General features: G+C 41.3%; 1 protein-coding gene across 4 annotated transcripts in view; it reads right to left on the reverse strand.

The window, feature by feature from the left end:
* The window catches only part of CPNE1 (copine 1), a 93,235-nt gene extending 78,510 nt beyond the window's left edge, over positions 1–14,725 (reverse strand). Inside the window, exons 1-2 of one of the 4 annotated variants that reach the window (XM_065414451.1) lie at positions 14,617–14,725; positions 10,945–10,995 (exon numbers count right to left, since the gene is read on the reverse strand). The gene's annotated coding sequence lies outside the window, so the exon portion shown is untranslated. Of the gene's footprint in view, positions 1–4,026; positions 4,116–10,944; positions 11,028–14,616 lie in introns of those variants that run through there. The other 3 variants (XM_065414450.1, XM_065414452.1, XM_065414448.1) reach the window with 3 other exon arrangements.
* Between the last annotated feature and the right edge of the window lie 1,259 nt (positions 14,726–15,984).

A 15,984-nucleotide genomic window follows, 5' to 3' on the forward strand; every position in this document is an offset into this window, starting at 1 on the left:
ATGTAGTGTTGCACAGGCTTTCAAATCTCTCCTATACACCACATGAATAAAACTGTTGCCACTTGCACCTCTAAATTATGCCAGGCTACATACTTCAGTGTTCCATGATATGCAACACTAAAAGGCACCATTTTTCTTCAACCAACAAACAGAATAGTTTATAGACTGCTGTGTTTAAGTACAATGATTTGCAGGGAATAGTGGGATTTTCAGACCAAGAGAAGAGTCTGAATTTTTTTATAAGTGTAGACAAACTGCGAGTTCTACTTTTCACTCTTTTGTAAAATTGCTTTCTGATTCTCTATTCTCCATTAAAGGCTTTACTGCACAGTAAAGAAAATGGCAATTCTTTACAGAATTGGAATTAAACATAACTTTATTGAAAAAATACGCAATAACTCAATGAAAGTAGATTCAAGTTTTTTGGGGAACATAAAATTTAGTCTCTGAAGTGTCTCATAGCAATATTCAGAGTCGCTGGTAATTTCAAAAATGTCTTTAATATGTTTTACACTATTCTTAAAACTTTAACTGGACTCCAATATTCTAGTAATATTAATCCCTTTGGTTCTCTTAAATGCGACATTCCATGTAAGTAGTTCCAAAGATGTGAGAACTACATTAAATATCCAAACTAGTGCTGACGATCCTATCCCAACTGATTTATGTAATCCTAACAAATCAAGCTACTTAAACAATGATGAGTGTTTTCTAGTTGTTGCTTGTATGGCATCAACTTTATAATTCAATTTTAAGTAAACAGTCAACTCAATATATTTGAGGTTATACCTACACTTATGTGGCAAAAGTCTTATTCTGCACAGTTTTAAATGCAACAATAAAAATAACTAAAGGTTATTCCACAAAGAACAGCTTGAATTTTACAGAACAGTTCTGCTCATATGCATAGGAATTAGTTTGGTAGACACATCAGCAATGTGCATAATTGACTGTTCACATACAGCAAGAACCTTTGAAAAACAATAATGGTACATACACAAAACAGTTAATCTGTGTACACTGAGAATTCATTCAGTTGCAAAGTAAATTTAGGACTTTAAACAAAGCTTTGACCTGTAACAAAGCAAATTCAGCCAGCTTTTAACCAAATCTAGGAATAGCTATCTTGTTTTACAGTGGCTTGCAATAGCACACACTCACTGACTTCATCTTAATACATAACTACTTCCCTAATCCAAAACTACATAAAACCAATCTAGATTCCTTGATAAGCATTATGTGGCCAATTTAGCTTTAGCAAACTTTTTCTATTGGTGAATAAGAATCTGTCTTTCTTCTCCACACAGCCGTACTGGGAAATTCACTGCACACTTATCCTTGCAGTGATTCTTCTGTAAATGGTTAAACCAGTGCTCTGCCTTCTCAAAACAAAATTTGTTTGCAATTTAAACAATCCACAGGTTCTACCCTGGAAATACTATAAAAACAATCTGGATGAATTAATCACAGCACTATGAATATCTATTCTACAAACATTTTATATGAACGGCTACCCTAAAACAAGTTTGACTTTTCTCGAACCTATAGGTCTGTCATTTAGATCAACAACAGCTGCCATTGCTTCATCACGAGACTCAAATGCAACCATTGCTTCTCCTGTGGGCATACCCTTTTCATTGTATTTTAAACACACGGAACCTGGGATCACTTGGTAACCATAAAAGAAATCCAAAATTTCATCCACTGATACCGTAAAAGGCATGTTTTGCACTTTAATGACAGTTGGGCCTGGCTTTCCAGAACCTGTTCCAAAACCAGGGGGTCCGCTAATATGTAAGTTTCCTGGTCCAGGTCCAAACCCTGGAGGTCCACTTAAATGTCCAAGACCACCTGCAATACCAGGAGGGCCACTACCAAAGCTAGGAGGCCCACCTAAATTACCAGGCCCATTCCCAAAGTTTTGAGGTCCCCCTCCAAAACCTGATGGTCCACTCAGATTACTAGGACCACTCCCAAAACCTGGGACATCAATACCAGCACCAGGTAAACCACTACTTCCAACTGAAGGCATTCCTGGTCTAGAATCACCAAAGCCACCCATTCCTGGCGGTGGAAGAGGGGGACCAAATGTGTTAGACCCACTAAAATTACTGGGAAAATTAAATGGAGGGCCATTATTTGCATCTTTTGAGTTACCACCCATAAAGGAATGCTCATCCCCACCAGCATTTTGCACTCCTGGCATTGCCGCATTCCCTTGCATTGGCATTTTCAGCAACTTTTTCCCTTGGGATGGTGGATTTCTCTCAATTTCTCTCATTTCTTCTAGGGTGATTACACGTAAAATAACATCTCTTCCATTCAGCTTTTTACGGTGGAGGCGCTCTGACTTACGAGCATCATCTTCTGTTTTGAACTGAACCAGTGCTTGTCCTAAACCTTGCCCGTTGTTATCAACAAGAATTTGTACAGAGTTTTCTTCCACTGACAGTCCCTCTAGAAACTGAAGGATTTCCATTTTTGTAATATTGTATGGAATATTTGATATATGTGCACACAACTTTGGCGGGCCTGTTTCTCCCTCAGTATTCATCATGACCTCTCTCTGATCATAGCTGAAATTCTGCAATCTTTTCCGAATCATGTCTATCTTTTCTAACATACCCTTTTTGGTTATGGGATGAACTTGAATAAAACGGTTCCCTATGTACTGTTTATGATGACACAAAGCTGCCTTGTAGTCAGCTTCATTCCTGAACTCAACAAAGCCTTCACCAATTGCTTTCCCATTGGGTCCATAAGCTATATAAATACTGTCTTCAACAATATCTAACTTTTTAAAGAAATCTATCACATGTTTGTTCTCTGATTCAAATGGAAGACCTTTCAAATAAACACAGAAACCCTGCTCATGAGGAGATCTTGACCGTGACCTTTTCTGTCCACTAGGAGATTTGGACCTAGAAAGCGTCTGCGGAGGATGGGTTTGTCCAGTAGGACCCATGGTTTGCTTGAAAGTTATATGGCCTCCAGCAGACACCCACTGTCTCTCTGTTGCAGGACTAACTTCAACATAGCGCTGAATCATCAGCATTCTGTTTCGCTTCAGTGCTTCAAAAGTATCTTGAGGAGAGAAAAACTTAACTAGTCCATTTCCATTATTTCGGCCTAAGTGATCCTTCAGCATATGTACTGCATCCACACGGAGTCCATGGAAAAAGTCTTTCACATCAGATTCTGTTGCAGAAAAGGGCATTCCATGAACACTGACATACAAGTCATCTGGGTTGATAGAATGGGGTTTCACACCACTTTGAGAATTCATCTGAATAGGATTTACAGGATTCATAGGACCCATAAACAATGGATTCAAGCCACTGTTCATACTCATTGCTGTTCCAGACCCATTCATTCCAGTAGGTAAAGGTGCTATAGGTGGAGGATTCATAGGAGGCATTCCTGACATAGGAGGCATAGGTGTCATTGGTGGTACAGGAGGAACAGGGGGTATTGGTGGTACAGGGGGAACAGGGGGCAGCGTAGGTACAGGAGGCGGGACAGGTATGGGGGGAATAGAAGGCATTGGTGGCAAAGATGGCATAGATGGGATAGGAGGAATTGGTGGGGGTGGTACTGTGTTCATAGGGGATGCTGTGCTAGGTATAGTTGAGCTAAACGTTGGGCTACCAAAGGTAGCTCCAAGATTTGGAGGTGCAGTTCCCATACTGGCGGTTGAGAACGTGGGTATGTTTTTGTTGCTTTCATGCACAGAAGTAGCTGCAGTTACTACACTAGGAGAAGGATTGTTAAAATTAGGTACTGTAGTAGGTAAATTTACCCTACCACTCATTCCAGAACTAGGCGGTGGTCCAGACCTGCTAGCGTTTGCTGGTGGCATGTCTAAATTGGCAGTTTCAAAACGCCTACGACTAAGTTCTATCATGTTTTGCATTTCAGTTTTACTGCTCAGCAACAGCGTTACTTTTGACCCTTTAATGGTACCACCTGTGCGCATCATACCAAGCCTTGCATCTTCATCAGTGGCAAAAACGATGAAAGCCTCACCCAGTTCACCCCCTACAATATGCACGCCCCCATCAGGAATGGTCAATCCAGAGAAGAAGTGGCGAATGTCCATGGTCCCCGCCACAATCGGGAGACCTTGCAAGCGGATGACCACAGCCATGCTGCGCTGAAACAACACACACCTGCAGATGAGAAAAGGCAACGGCTATGTCAGACTACTGTTTATGATACCACGTATTTACCTACAGACACCATCTACTACATTGTTTACACACTCCTAAAGACATCTTGAAAATTAAAGCATATTAAGTTCTAGACTTTTATTCAAATAAAATATTAAACATTTACAACACAAGATTAACTCAAGGTTTGCACCAAAAAATCCAAAATAATCTGTTAAATCAAGATTTTAAAGAAAACTCAGCCTGAGACCCAAACAAGTGTCAATACAAAAACCAAGAGTGAGGTTAAATCAGAACTATTACTTCAGATGGTTCAATATTTAGTGGAATGTACAAAAAACTTAATGTTTCAGCTAAGCAATTGAACTTCAGTAGTCACATGCAAAAAACATACCGCACACCTTGAATCTTGGAAGAAAACTGAAACAATAAGACACTTTTGTATACTTAAAAGACTCGTGCTCTGACTGAACAGAAAAAGCGCAATACTTTGCATAAAGTTTAAGACCTTCTCTTTTGCACAGATCTTAAATACAAAATCTTTACAAACAGAGGGGGAAAGGAAATTAGTTGGAATTAATCATAGCCTTAAATTTAGCTTGGTCAAATTTTTAATCACAGTTTTCAATTTCTTTTTACTGTGTTTCTTTACAGCACATTTACCGCCCCCTAACCCAAAAACAAGAGGGGAGGGGGAGGTTAAGTTCTTTGGGATAAGGACTATCTTCCTCTGTGTTAATGCAGTACCTACCAAAATAGGATCCCAATCCTAACAGGACCTTTGAGCATTACCCCAGTATGAACAATATGCTTCCAGATACACTTTATTAATGGAACATGCCCCAGAATTGCAAACTCCAATATTTAAAACTAGTTCTAAACAATATTTTCCCAACTTTCACTTGCTGCCTAAAGGCAAAGCCTGAGCAAGGCCTAATGATCTGTGGATCAGAACCAGGGCATGGGCACAGCTATATGGTATCCCAGGTGACTGTAATTATGTAAACCTTAGGGCCAAGATTCTCAAAAATGAGTGCCTAAGTTAGACCCACTAACTCAATGGCTTTACATTTTCTAAGTTTTCAATAGTTTCCAATGACTTCAATAGCAATATTGCGTGCTCGCCACTTTTTAAAAATTAGGCCATTTAATTAGGTGCCTAACTCTGGATTTAGAGGCCTAACTCATTTGTTAATAAACTTGGCCTAAATCTATAGCCATTTCCATCCTTCCTTCTCCCTTTAGGCCCGTCCAGACTAGGGAAATACCAGCATTTTAAAATAGTGCCTAAGCATCTAGCGTAGACAGGAATTAAGACCTTTAAATATGCGTTGGCTGGTTGAGATCAACTCTAAGTTCACCTCCTAACCTACACAAGATAAATGGTATTTAAAAACAGTATGAATGTTTTAAAAACATTTTCCTAATCTATTCTGGACCTTAGAGCTAAAGGTCTGTGACAGTGGCAAAGAAAAACAGAGTTCTACCTCTCACTGTGGGCCATAACTCATATACCAGCTGGAGAAGGATGGGGCCACAGTGCAGGTTGTGAACCATACTAATAGTGAGGGACAGTCTGAACTGTCATCACTCCTTAGAAGTGGTCACCCTTCCCTCCCCACTGAGGGTGGTACAAGCTACACAGTGAAATGTAACCCTGTGCTATGGTTTTTAACTTGATTAGGAAGAGAGATCAAGGTTAGGCTGGAGTTGGCTAATGCTTATTAGTTAACCCCAACTATTTTGCTACTATAGACAAAAGGCCCTAGGATATAAAGGTGTGATGTTAACATGCATTATAGCTAGGTTCCCTTGTCTTTACCCAGTTTTGCAAGTGTAAAAGGCAGAGTGTCTTGTCTAAACTAGACTTAGAATGATAGTTAGCATATTAGCTAGGACATGCTTACATTTTTACCTTAAATCTCCAGACCAAGGCCATAAGTAAAATATGCTAACCTCAATTTAACTAGTTGAGGTCAACCACAGAGGAAGTTTAGGTTTGACCTCAGCCTGCTAACTCTAGATAAAAGGAGTTAACCTGTGTATACACCAGGAAAAAGTTTAGGTCAGAATTAGCTAATCTCAAACACCTTAGTTTTCCTCAGGTTCTTTCCTAACCTAAACACACACTTAGCAGGAGGATAAGGTTTCAGTGCTTTAGATTTGCCAAGCCTAGTCCAATTCTGATTCAGAAGCCAGTTTCTTGTCCTGGGTAGTTACCAGCATCACCCTTCACCTGATCCTCTCCTCCCCTAGAATCCCATTACCTCCCTCATTAAGCAATGAAAGCCTGTTCAATACTTGAATGAAGACCTCTGCAAACTCCTATATGCCACAGTAAATGGTTTTAGATATTCACAAGGGAATTAATTACAAACCAGATGGGCTACTGCATCATTAGGAGGCAATGTGCTACCAAAGTTGGATGTAAAACTAAAGTCCTGACCAATTGTGATCATAAGATCCCACAGCACTTTCTGCCACACTAAAAGCATTATTTCTCAGTGTACAAGTAAAATTCAAAACTCAGTTACATTTGCTTCCCTAAGTTCCCCCAGCAGTTTTGATGAAGACCTTATTCTCCAATTCCTGTTCTGAACTGTTGAGTAATATTGCTGTGCACGGTTACAGAAAATTCAAAGATTATCCACACTGACACCTGGTTGAACTAAATATTCAGGCAAAACAGGCGGCTACCACCATTTTTGGGGAAATGAGCAGTCCCATGCATTATGGCCAACAGATCAAAGGCATCTAACTTTATGCTCTCTAGCAGTCTGTGTTTCACTCTAACTGGAAAAGGAACATTTCTACCCTTTGAAGCATTCTGCAGTCTGCCCTTTTCCTCCCCTAATCACCATCAACAATGGGTTTTAACATTATGTAGGCTTTGGCCCATTCCTAGTAGGCATTAGACGTGTGGCTGCCCCCTCTGCTTCCTGTCTCCTTAAAGGCAACAGCAGAGATATCAATTACCTGCAACAAACAGTGCCCTAGCTACTATACTGGAACACTATCTGCTGTGCTGCTGCTCTAGCTTTGGTTACATTTTGCTACCAGAATTTCCTAGATTGAAGGGACTGAATCTGCTAAGGCAACAGAAAATGTGATCTAAATAAAGTGGAATACATGAAAACATATTGGTATTTTACCAATAAGAGAACACTTTCTTCCACAGAAATACGAAGTGTAATTGTAAAGGAAGGTATATTCAGCATCTTTCGAGTATTTTTTAAAAGTATGTCTCTTTCCAGTCTTTTGGTAAAATATATTTTAAAAAGTTTTGGAATGTGTTTAGTTTGGCCATTCTGGTCTCATTTCAATACTTTCTAGAAGTCTTGCAATATATGTTTTTAAGTTTATAGTAAAAAATCTGAAAATTAAATTTGTTTTCTCAACCATTTTTCAAATGTAATGGTGTAATTTTCTTCTGAACAGCAGAAGTGTTTACATCATAGAAGTAAACCATTTGTCAAACCCTGTATTACTCCAAAACTGCTATGATTTCTACAATAGTATGTTAGCATTTAAAACATTTTTGTTCTGTTTTAAAAAGAGAAGTGTTATTTACATAATTTTAAGGAAACATAAATTTGACCAATCCTTAAATAAGGCTACAAATCTCCAAAACTAGTGATTTATAATGAAAATCCTTACAAATTTAAGGAAAGCAGCATTACTGAACTGTTATAAAACAGGGAATTTGTGTGTCACATCACAGGATAATATTCATATTAGAGGGACCTGATACTTAAATACGTGCCAAAATTACAAATATTTAACAGGAAACTATTTTTAAAAAGCTAGGGGCCCAAGAGTGTCCATGTTACAGCACTGATTAGTTTTGAAAATCATGTAATACAGCCAACTAAGGTATTCAGGAACTCCAACTTCTAAATGTTAAATATTAAGAGACATAAGTCCTCAGCATTATCTGCTACGTAAAGAGATTAAACTTAGATATTTGTATTATTTTTACACATATACCCTCAAAAATCACACGTTTTTCCACTACTTATTTTATCTTTTGTCAAATGAAAAACATTGACTTTTTCATAATGACTTCCTCAAGCATACACCAGGAGTGTCACAATAACATATAAGAGCATTAACTGTTGACAAATAAAGATGTTTACAAAAAGAGGTGGTTTGGATGGATTTTCTACTTATACAACTTTAAGTGGTTAGTAATTACATATTTTTGGTGCAATATATATTTTAACTTCTCCAAAACAGCAGGAGATTTAAGGATGTATTTAGAATCCAAGCTAAATATCTCACCAGATATTTAAAAAAGAGCACAAGAGTGTCAAACTCATTCTGTTGGGAGAGAGCATTTTTATTACACCAGGGGCCACATCATTATGGCTATAACTACCTGTAATTCATAGAACTACAATTGACATCAGATCATTAAAAAATATATATCACACTTGCAGGGGTCTCTATTTTCTCATGTGTGCATGCAGTTACTCTAGTTGCATGTTCAAATGCAGTAACTGAATCAGAAAATTAAAAATTTGTTTCAAATGCTCCACTTTTGCATACCTAGTTTATAATCTGGTCCTTAAGTAATCATTGGTAGGTTTCAGAGATAGCATGTCATTGAGATGACTGAGGAGTTCAGACCTCTTAGAACTGTCATTTCAAGTTAAGACAGTGCTGTATCACATTTGGAAGCTTATCACTGCAACTATAAGCCTGAAGCTTTTTTTTTTTTTTTTAAATTATGGTTTCCATTCTGAAGACCCAATGTTTTATGGATGCCAGACAATTACATTTAGTATCCTGAATCTGGCCCACAGGCTAGAATTTGTCTAATTGCCTAATAATCTGTTAATTTAACAAGTTTTACTTTAGCTTGATATTTTCAAAGTCACCTATTTAGTGGGACTGGGATTCAGATTCCCAGTTCCCATTAATTTTAATGGGATTCAGGTATTCCAACCCCTTAGGCAGCTGTGAAACCTAAGGATGAAAAGTAAGACTTATGTATTACAGAGAATAAACTCTTTCTGTAATTTAAAATTAACAATCATAAATGCAGTAGAATTTTTTTTAAATCACTCCTGGTAGGATATCTTATTTGAATTTTACAAAACTGCTACAGGTACAAAATTAAAATATTGAAAATTAAGGTCCTGATCATACAAACACTTAACAGGTGATCTAATTTTACTTAAATGGCTAGATGCTTTGACCCAACGAGACTACTCGTGCTTGAAGTAAAGCATGTCCATAAGTGCTTGCAACATCAGGGGTTAAAACTGTATTTTTTGATAAAAGCTTATTAGTTGCATAACATCTGTCATTTCAAAACAAAACGGCTTCAACGTTAATATAAACATTTTAGAATTTCACTAACAAAATTATGAACTCCTAAAACCACCCTCAGGCCCAAATTCACAAAAAATAGGAGCCTATACTTACGCTCTTACGAGTGGGATTTTCAAAAGCACCTAAGTGATTTAGATACATAAATCCCATTGATTCAAACTACAAAACATGATGGAGCAGCACGGCCTGGTTAAAGCATTTCTACTTTCCAGTTCAATACTGGAAGGTGATGGTTGCAAATATAGTGTGGGCTTATCAATTGTGTTCAGGGTTATGTTGTTCTCACTGTAAGGCTGACAATGAGCCCAGCCCCTCATCTTGACTTTTGCAGTACAGATGGGCATTTTAAGTATGAAGAATCTATGTAAAATCTGAAATTCTACTAGATTTAAAAAGTATAAAATCCACTTTAGCAATTTATGACTAAAAATGGAAAGTGAATAACTATCCACATGCAAATAAAAATCTAATTTAAATTAAAATTAAGAAATCATTTCAATTAAAAGCTTATGTTTATCTTGATAGACAATTACTTGTATTTCCAGATTCAAAAATAATTGCTATTATCATAAGTGTGCAATACATAAGAGGACAATATTTGTCAGTGTTATACACTCACAATGTGTAACTTTCAGGAAGATTAACAGAAACTGGGTACGTAGACAGAAGATAATAAGTAATTTAAGGCCATATGTAAAAAGTGTTGAACAGAGAAGGTACTGGACTAACCTCTGAATTTACATATAGTTCACAGGTATAAACACAAGTTTGGAAGGCTCAACCTAGTCCCTGCTGAGTGTTATTCTACAATACCATCACCAACACATGCACATGTTTGGCAATCCTTGGACAGAGTCTAGAAGGCAGAATAGCATTGATGCTGAAGGAAGGATTGAAGGTATCTAGCCCGAGATGTGTTACAGGACTAATAATAGCTAGAACTGGGCAGGTGGCAGACTTTTTTGCAAGGACTAGCATTCACCTGTTAAATTAAGAAAGCCTAATGACCTTCTCAGAAATAAATATATCCGAGCTCTCTAAATACTGCAAATCCTAGTTATAAGAACCCAAATAGTATATATTTTACTCATTGATATCTATAGCTTTTAGGAACATGCAGAACTATTGCCTGCAGCAAATACCTACATTTACAAACAGTGGAGAATTGTTGGAGAGAGTATTAAAAACTACCATATGCTGATAAAATAGCACTACTTCAGAATTTGGCAGAAAAGTCATTTACAAGGACAACATTGCCATAAAAATGATTACCAATGGGAATCAGAGCTAAAAAGCCAAACTCTGTGTGTGCGCGCGCAATTTTTACTGACCAAAATATTTTGATACCAATTCATATCTTCCACATAATTGTTAAGAATATTTCTTAACATGTAGTCAATAAGCATAAAAAGAAATCTTCATGTCAAAAATCTCTTACCTGCAGAGACTGATGTTTTTTTCTTAATAAGTAGCAGAAGCCAAGCCAATCCTGTGGGCAACCAATTAAAACCAACTTTTAGACTGCAATAAAGAATAAATGGAGGCAAAAATCAATTCAGGCAACACAACAGCAGTAACAGTCCACAATGAACTGTATATTAAGAAAGTTCAGGTCTGAGACCACCACAAAGCACTGCATCATATAGCAACCACAAGACTAAGTGCAAAAAATTTAAACTTGTTAATCTCTTACATTTTGATAATTGCACTTGCTTAATTATACTTTGTTACCAAATTTTAACTCATAAGAATACATACAAATTAAAAGCCAGAAGACACTCATTACACAGTATTTAACATCTCCAATGGTTGTTGGGTTTTTTTTTCCGCTTTCCAGACACCCGAATTAGTCAATGTATCTTTAGAAGGCAAGGGTCACACCCTTGACCCCCAAAACTCACAATGCAGAATCAAATCCTGATACTGAATAATAAAACCTTTCCCAAACCATTTGTTACTAACACTATTAAGTCAATTGCTTTTTAATTCTGCACCTTCCTATCCCCACCTAAGCAAAATAGTACCTTATGCTGCTGCTGAGAAATACTTAACTACACATATCAACATCCTTCCAAGAACCAGCAAAAACTTTTGAGCTAAGACACATGTCAAAGTCTCATCTTTGGAAAACGCGCGCTTTCACATACTGTACTATGGGAACCCATTCCTTTTTGTTTGCAGTCTACAGCCCTAATCTAACATGCAATACAAGAGTCAGAACCCAGTCATTCTTTGTACTCAAGATTATTAAATTTCTATTCAAGGGATCACAAGAGTGAGCAAAATAGCTATATGGTTTTACTGGGAATGCTTGAGTCTACATCTGAAAAAAAAAAATCACTTATTAACTATTCCATTACCTAATAGACCACCTCACACTATACTCTTGGCTCTCTGGAAGGTACCTATAGAAAAATATATTAAGAAAAAATTGAGAAACATGTCATTAGAAAAAGTATGAATTAGTTGCCCTTTTCTCATGAAGTTGGACCACCGGGGGCATCTGCTGTAAACATTTAGTATTGACATGCATCCACAAACTGGAGTTAAATGTACTGCATATAATCTAAAAGAATTCACTATCAAAAGATTAAAATAAACAGTCACATTCAAAAACCTTTCAGGAAACAGGACACCAACAGCAAAATTACAAGTGAGAAAAATATGTAAACTGAAGTCCCACAAGTTAGACTTTTGATTAAAATGACAAATATACTCATCTCCAAAACAGAGCCATGCTTTTTTATTTAAAAAAGGAGGATTCAAGACCAGACAACCCCAAATTAGGAATCTGCTATTTGCTCCAAAGAGTAGCCAGTTTCAAAAAGTAATTTCCAATTCAAAAAGATATAACATAACCTGAAGGACAGCTTTCACACAAATGTTTATCTATTTAAGTATGGATTTGGAATAGATCTTTCATGCAGAAGCAACATTTTACCAAGAAATTCCAGATAATTCAGAACGTTTCCACTATACAGACCAAAAAACATTCCAGTTGTGTACACTTATCTAGAAACCTAAAACTAATAAAAATTGGCTAAAGTAATACTGTGCTAAAGATACATTATCCTACAAAAAAACCACATTATAGTATGCAAAACCCAATAGCGTTCTTCAAATAGTCTACCATGTTTGAACTTTCCATTGTACCCATCCAGCATAATTCATTTACCATTAGCCAACATCATGATTTGTTTAGACAAATCTAAGTTATTTTCTAGATCTTGAATCAGAACATTTAAAAGACCACATTACACTGTCACATAGAGACATTCTTTCATGTGAATTTGGTGCTCACAAGGGTGTTACCTACATACACAGCCAAATGAAGTAAGAAGCAGGTACTGCTTTTCCATACAGAACTGACAATTGTGATCTGAATCACCCTCATAATTCTAGATTTATGCCTTTCTTGAAAAAAAATTCAATTCTGCCACATTCCCCATTGGTTTTGCACTGTAGACAAATATCCACTAGAGACTAGGATGAGACCCAATTTAGGTCACAAGTGAAAATAAGCAATGAGGTTCTCTAAAGGTGGAAAAAGATGCACTGATCTACTTGCCTAACCCCAGCAGTGAGAGTTGGGAAGGGAAGCTTGAAGCGATACACAAGTCTAAGGACACAAGATAATACAGCAAGAACCAAGATATTTTCTCCTCCCAAGAAAGAGGAAAATTCAGAGACTCATGTTTCACAGATTCCAACAGCAGAAGGGACCATTGAGATTATCTAGTTCAACCTCCTGTATTAACACTGAATCTAGATGCATTCTTCTTAGGACCCATTTTGAAGCACATTTTCCTATAGTCTACAGCACCTAAGAAAAAGCTACAGTACTGAACGTATCACCAATCTGCAGTTATGATTAAAGTAACACCAGTTTACATAACATCTGTCATACAGTTACATTCCTTATGTTAGTGATAAGGGCATTTTATCCTATTTAAACTTCACTTTTGCCAACTCCTCCTCCCTACGTGCTTTCCAGGCACAGCTTCCTTTTTCATCATGGCCGCATATTCACTTTGGAAAAGAGCAAAAGGCTTCTTGTAAAGCTAAGAGCAAAGAGGCCTCCAGGCCCTCTCACTGAAAGATGCCAACAATTGTTCCTGTCCACTATCAACAGTGGATAACCCAACTGTCTCTCTAAGAGAGGCTGTAATGATTAGTTGTATTTCCTATTATTGAGCAGTGGGTCTAGTCAAACCAGAAGGAATTAGAGGGAAGGCATGCCAGGATCCTCTGACACACACCGACTGGTGAAACAATGTGAACCACAAAAGGAGAATTTGATTGCCACAAATGCTGTAGTCAGCTCACCAAGTAAGAAGTGTTGTGCTTACACCTTGTATCCAGCGGGCCTATGAGGGTACAAACATCAACATCACAACCTAATAGTGCCATTGCTTTTATTTCTGCCCCCTCCCAAAGGCATACAAGCTTGACGTTAATTTGTCACTGTCGCAGCAGAACACTCGTTGCACGCACCGAGGGAGCCATCACTCATGTCCGCAAAGCGCCCCGAGACGCTGGCACGTTAAAGGCGAGTCAGTATCCCGCTCACTCCTGTTTCCCATCCTCCGCTCCGAGGCCCCTGGAGCCAAAACCCCGCGCCGGGACTCACATTCAACAGCGCAGAGCACAAAGGGGCGGAAGCCGCCAGGCTGTCTGCGAGAAGAAAACACGGCTCCGCGACCACGGGCACTCCACGCCCACCCGAGCGCGCTGCCTACTCCGCGCAGAGGCCGCGCAACTCGCACGAGCCGCGCAGGGGCCAGGCTCTGCCCCCGGGGAGCGGGCGCAGCAGTGCGCTCCAGGCCGCAGCCGGGCCGTGAGCGGCGCCCGCATCTACGGCCCCAGGCGACAACGGAGCCCTGCGAACGCGGGCGGAGACACGGGTACGCTGGGGCCCGGGGCAGGAGCCGCCCAAGTCCCGGGGCCTCCTCAGACCAGTCCCTCCCCCCTTTGTGCAGCTGGGAGGACACGCTCCGTGCCGGGCCTGGCCCAGCCCCCCAAGACAGGGCCCGGCCGCGCAGGGAGGGGACCGCTGAGGGGCGGGGCCGGGCCACAGCCGGGCCAGGCCCGGACGCTGCCGGTTTCTTACCGAGGAATCTGTACGGAAAAAGGGTTAGAAAGGAGCTAATCGCCGCCCGGGCCCCGCTCCCCGCGCGAGCCCAGCGCCACCGACCGAGCAGCGCCACAAAATGGCCGCCGCAGCTGAGGCGCCGCCGCGAGGGAGGGGCGGGGCTTCAGGAGATGGGCGGGGCCTAGCAGAGGGGAAGGGGCGGAGCATTGGTGACGCCCTGTCGCGCTCACCGCCTCTGCCCTGCTGTAGAGTGGGCGGGTCTATATTGTGCGCGGCGCCGCCGACTCCTCCTCGGCCTCAGGGAACCTGCTGCCCTGCAGCAGCGCTCGGGGCGGGGCGCTGGCACGGCTGTTCGTAGCGCGCCTTGCTGCTGCCTCTGCCCTGTACCTGCAGCTCGGGCGTCGTAGCGAATATCCCCTCCCGGCATTTCCGCCTGGCCTGGACTTCCCGCCCCCCCCCGCCAGCCGCGCCTGGCGGAACGCCCTGCAGCCCTCTGTCAGGGAGCGCAGAGCCTGGCGCCCCAAAACTCCACCTGCCAGCTGTGCTGTGCAGCCCTGCGAGAGAAGAGCACGGGCTGGTGCAGATAGTGTGACCAGGTGTCCAGTTTTCAACCAGACTACCTGCTGGAAAAGGGACCCTGGCGGCTCTGGTCAGCACGGCTGACTGGGCCACTGACCAGTTGCCGGTGCCGTGTAGCTCCCAGGAAGCAGTGACATGTCCCCCCTCTGGCTTCTATGTGTAGGGGTAGCCAGGGGCTCCACATGCTGCCCCAAGTGCCAACCCTGCAGCTCCCATTGGCTGGGAACTGCGGCCAATGGGAACTGTGGGGGCAGCACCTGTGGATGGGGCAGTGTGCAGAGCTGCCTGGCTGTACCTCTGTGTAGGAGCTGGGGGGGACATGCTGCTGCTTCCAGGAGCTGCTTGAGGTAAGTGCTGCCTGGAGCCTGCACACCTGAGCCCCCCCATGCCCCTACCCCTACCCCAGCCCTGATCCCCCTCCTGGCCTCTGAACCCCTTGGTCCCAGCCTGAAACATCCTCCTGTACCCCAAACCCCTCAGCCCCACCCCAGAGTCTGCACCCCCAGCCAGAGCTCTCACACCCCCCCAACCCCCTGCCTCAGCCCAGAGCCCCCTCCTGCACCCTGACCACCTCATTTCTGGCCCCACCCCGGAACCCGCAGCCCAGAGCCTGCACCTCCTCCCACACCCCAACCTCCTGCCTCAGCCTGGAGGGCTCTCCCATACTCTGAACAACTCGGTTCTACCCCCCAGGCCAGAGCCCTCTCCTGCACCCCAGCCCCCTGAGCCAGCCTGGTGAAAATGAGTGAGTGAGGGTGGGGAGAGTGAGCGACAAAGGGAGGAGGGGATGGAGTGAGCAGTGGGCAG

The sequence above is a fragment of the Emys orbicularis genome, chromosome 12 (genome assembly GCF_028017835.1).
Source record: "Emys orbicularis isolate rEmyOrb1 chromosome 12, rEmyOrb1.hap1, whole genome shotgun sequence".
NCBI lineage: Eukaryota > Metazoa > Chordata > Testudines > Emydidae > Emys > Emys orbicularis.